Here is a 5,481-nt window from a genome sequence, read left to right as displayed (position 1 = left end):
TCTCTGGTCTGTTCTACATTTTTTTTACCGCTGGATCTGTTGTGCGTGATTGTCTGATTTGTGGGTTCACCGTAAGTAAGAATTCCATTTGTGCATCTGCAGCAAGACTCTGATGTGAAGCGAAGTTGCAGATCCGATGTTCTCTTTTGAGCAACTAGTAATTCTTGCTGCTCAAAAGAGCAGATCTGCTAAATTCTGCAGATTGGTAACTGTTTTCCCACACGGTGCTATCAGATCCATGTCTTTCCATGCGTTATTTCAAGATATTTATCAAAACCAGTGGTGCTGGTCGGTTCAAGGTTCAGAGTTGCGCAAGTCACCGAGACTCATGGTTGCAGAAATTGTGTTGCCCGCATACAGATCTTGGCGAAAGCGTGCATGTATTTTTCTTGACACAACACAGCATTCAGTTCTGATTGCATAAACCAGGAGCTGAGGATCATAACAGCTCTTACTCAAACTTTCTTGTTCGATGCTTTCATCTTTTGGAAATTACCACTGCAATTTTGCCTATAGATTCTCAGCGATGCGGCCAGCTCTTGATCTTGGCAGCTGCTGCAGAACCTCGCGCTTCGCGGGCGGTTCCCCGCAGACTGTATATGGTAGCCCCAGTTTGTCCACTGTGACTGAAACTGCCGCTAAATTCAGAAGAAAGGGACTGCCCCATTTGATTACTGTAACCTGGGAGCACGTCGGCGTGATGCAAATGTTCATCTTCTCTTTTAGCGAATACACGTTTTTCTTGGGAATTTCGGTGTTGGAACAGTTGTGCTGGTAGAAGTCCTTAGAAATGTGCTAGTGCTAGTGCTTGCTGCTTAGCACATTCCAAATTCTTGTTCTTTATTTCCAAATTGTGGAGCTTTCGGCCCTGATTTTCATTTCCAAAAATTCGACTAGACAACGTCGTTCAGGATTACAAACCACTCCATTAGGGGACTACCCAATCATCAGGTTCTTAAACAGTGAACAACATCTACCGTATTACTACAAGTTTCTCCATGAGCTGTTTTGTATTTTAGAGGAGAGCTCCTAGTTGGGCGCTTGTGTGCGTTAACTAGTGGTGCCTTTGCTGAAGGCAAGCCAAAATGGCCTGGCCTACTTTCCCCATGTGCTGTTTTGTATTTTATTTTCTTCTTCGGTTTTAGTCGGTTTTTCACCAAAAAAACCCAGCTATAGTTATTTACGTGCTGGATATTTTAAAAATATTAAAAAATAGAAAATATATTTCATAAATTTGTTCAATATTTATTATAAAAGTTCACCATATATAAAATTTTTTATTGTATAATTTAAAAAGTTCATCGTATATTATTGTTTTTTATAAAAAATGTTCAGTGTGTATACGAAAAATGTTCATTGTATACTTAAAAAGTTCAGAGTGTATTTGAAAAAGTGCACCGTATATTGAAGAAAAAATCACAGTATACTGCAAAACCAATGTAAAAAAGAAAATTGCAAAATAAAACAAATAAAATAGAAGAAAACCAAAGATATGAAATATACTAGAAACAAAAAACTACACACAAAAAAAGAAAAAGGAAAGGGAACCATCTGAAGAAACAGCTAAAAAGGCCGGTTCGTCTAGAAGCGCGCTGCGGCGAAGCATCAACTATATGCTGCCCATGGGCGGCACATACGAGTGGCCCCTTAGGGCGCATTGATTCTCTCTGAACTTTATTGTTTATTAAGAGCAACTAACCAGCGGCGCCCTCCGCAACGACAGCTATTGCTTTTCTTTGTTTTTATTTGTTTCTGATTTCTCTGCTTTTTCATGAAAAAAGTTTGTCAAAATTTATTAATGCAAGATCTAGTTCTGTAGATCTAGACGCCAGAAATCCAACGGTGAAAAAGGTTCGGTGTATGGATGCACGGTTGTAAAACAGTTTTCTTTGATCTGTTTTCACTTTTCTTTCAACACATATCTACCTTTTTCACACACACTGGATATTTTTTGTATACATAAAAAATATTGTTACACACGTTTAACAATTTTCATATACATGATTAACATTTTTGGAGAAACATGTTTTTTTTCAAATATGCGTTGCTCATTTTAAAAATACAAGTTGGAACATTTTTCAAGTGTCAAAAACATTTTTTTAACTATGCAAACTTTTCTACATTGTACGAACATTTTTTTTAAATGTCCCGAACAACATTTTTGAAACCTGTGACCATTTTTAAAATGTAACATACATTTTTGAATGTATGAATCACTATCGCCGGGCTCGTCGGAAATACTACCCTCGCCACCGTTGCAGGTGTGCTGCAACAGTAGGTGGCCCGCGGCGACACCATGGTGGTGGAGGCGTCCGATGAGCGAGGAGAGAGAGGATGAGAGGGGACAGGTGGTGCGATGAGAGGGAGAGGCACGGAGCCGCCTGCTAGTTGGGTGGTGCACGTGTCTCATTCGCTGCCAGGGATCTAGATGTGTCCGCGCCACCTTCGTCGGTGTGCAAGGGACCGGTTGTTGTGGTGTAAAAAATTGCAAAAAAATTCCAGTTGCAAACCTAGTGGTGGTGTGCCCACCGGGCACATTGGGTCGTTGTGCATGGAAGGTGGCGGACGCTGGGCTGTCTGATCCTTCGGGTGATTTGAAGCGTTCTTGATTAGTCTAATCATTCATGAGATTCACTCAAGTTTCAGTTTTTTTGCGAGGAATCAGAGAGCTTTATTTAAATGTCAAGAGATGAACAAGTAACCATACATTCCGCGTAAATTCATCCGCGTGACAGTATGAGAGATGTACATACGCCGGGTTAAAACGATTAGTCCAAACCAAGATTAATTAGGGGCTAATCATTTTCATCTTATTTAACTGGGCTCTAATAGCTTTTTCAACGAAGATGTATCTTTTAATCTCAACCCTCAATTTCCATCAGAAGTTGTAAACTTTTTAAAAAAGTAGTAAAATAGAAGTGAAAAATAAGAGTTGCGCCTCAAATCCTCCTCGAACGTTCGGGCGGACAGTCCAGTCACCGCCCCGACAGGAGAAAGAAGGAAAAATGCGACCCAACCGAACCCCTCCTTATATGTCCGGACAATCCGCAAACCCTCGTACTCAGACCATATATGGAAAGAATTCGAGGGCTCGTGGGCACCCGGTCAGCCCGCCGCATAGGACGCGGTCCACCCCATACCATCTCTTCTCTTTTCATGCGACTAAACAATATAAGAACAAACTAGAAAATATGACTTTATTCATGCACAAAAAAGGACTTAAAACAAGGGAAATGATTGGGATCATCCGACGCCCCCCCTTAAAACAAACATGCACGGGCACTGACCATGCGCGTCGAGCCATATTTGAGATGGCCGGCTGCAGATGACCTGTTGGGGCATACAGAATAGGTACACGATACTGCCGGGCACCGTCCTGGTCCCGGTCCACGGCACGCCCACATGCCACCTTTGGACATACGGGGTTCGTTTTTCGTGGCTAAAGCCTTGGCTCAAAGAAGAGGATCTGGTCCGTTGGAATCGTGCATGCTCCAAAGAAAAAGGGTTACGGATGGTTCTTATTCTATATATTCCTTTTCTAGTCTTTCTTTTTTGTTGTCGCAAAGTTGAAACCAAGAAATATTTGTTACGTTCATGATGTTTCGGAACACTTTCAATAATAAAACCCTCTCATAGAAGTATATTAACTATGTTTTCGGTAATATTTGTAGATACTACTCGAACTCATGTACCGACGTAATCCCCGTGAAACGGTTCCATCGACATCACGCCATTTATTTCACCAGCCAGACGCTCCGATCCAACAGCGAAGATCCACTCTAGACCTTTCTCAACAACTATTTTGTATTTTGTGACAGATACAAAAGGACGAGATCTTGGTGGTCCGTATTATACTACATTTGCAGCGGTCGTTGATCCTGATTAATTGTACTGTATTCAATTTTTGGGTAGGTACTGGGGAGCAGGAGTAACCAATGAGATGTCATCGTCTGATGCCTGCCCGGTACGGTTTGCTGAGCAGACAGGATTTTTGCCCTATAGGGCAACTTCGCTAAAAGGAACCTCTGCAGTTACCATTTTTCCAAACGTGAAAAGGACGAACAAGTTGATATCAACGATATTCTTTCGAAACTTCGTAATTTAACTTGTTTTAACTCTATATAAAATCATGAATCCAATTTACGGTTCATCTCCATGATTGGCTTTTGTCTCGGTCGAAACTCTCACACGGATCTCATACGCATATGGTTTGAACAAAAATACCTTAAATGTTGCACCATCTTTTTGTACAAAGTTGTCACTGTATTTTTTTTCTTCTTCTGTAAGTTGTCACCATATTGGTAGGACAAAGGTACCAACTAGGGAAAAGCCTAGCAGCAGCGCGGGTTTTGGGCCTATTAGCAGCGCGGGGGCCGGTGCTACTAATAAGGCGCTACAACTAACGTATAGCAGCAGCGCGGGTGTCACCCACGCTACTACTACGAGCGTGGGTAAAAACCCGCGCTACTACTAACCCGCGGATTTTTTTTTCGATTTTTTTGCGCGAATTTTTAAATGTCTGAATTATTTTAACCTCTAATCTCTAATCACCCTCATCACTGCTCAATTTAATCTCTAATCACCCCTCATCATTCCAAATCATCTAACTTCCCGGACGGTCACCCATCCTCTCACTACTCCAGCCTGAGCACGCTTAACTTCCGGGTTCTATTCTCCCTCGATTCCAAGTCTGCACTTGTTGTTTTCCTGACAATAGTAAGATGTCAATCCTATTAACCCTCGGGAGTTTAGCTTGAGCATGAAGTCACACATTTCGCTGTTTGAGTTTAAAATTATTGTTCTAAAAAACAATAATTATTTAGTAACACTAATATTTCTTGAATAAGGAGTTTGACCACAATTTGACCAGATTTGACCAAAATTCCAAAAAACTGAAATAATTATTTAGTAACACTAATATCCTTGAATAATTATTTAGTAACACTAATACTTCTTTAATAAGTAGTTTGACCACAGTTTGACCAGATTTGACCAAAATTAAAAAAAACTGAAATTTGAGCATAACTTTTTTTCCTTTTAGAATTTGAGGATTCTAAAAATTTGCAAACAGGCCGTAGGCGTCTCCATCGTATGCGGATTTTCGTGCTGAACATTTTGATATATTATACGTTTTTTTCTGACATCGTATGCAAAAGTTATAGCTGTTTTACATTTTCCCTACACTTTTTGCAAAACATGTCCAAATTTAAGTTTTTAAATTTTCCTAACTAGTAGATGTAGTAACATAACTACATCTCGAAGGATTTTAATTTTTGAAACATTTTGATATATTATACGTTTTTTTCTAACATCGTATGCAAAAGTTATAGCCGTTTTACATTTTCTCTACACTTTTTGCAAAACATGTCCAAATTTAAGTTTTTAAAGTTTCCTAACTAGTAGATGTAGTAACATAACTACATCTCGAAGGATTTTAATTTTTGAAGTTTTAATCATTTTCTTTTGCTTTTTACAAAACCA

Source organism: Triticum dicoccoides, chromosome 7A (genome assembly GCF_002162155.2).
Source record: "Triticum dicoccoides isolate Atlit2015 ecotype Zavitan chromosome 7A, WEW_v2.0, whole genome shotgun sequence".
Taxonomy (NCBI): Eukaryota; Viridiplantae; Streptophyta; class Magnoliopsida; order Poales; family Poaceae; genus Triticum; species Triticum dicoccoides.
Note: the sequence above shows the minus strand (reverse complement) of the source record.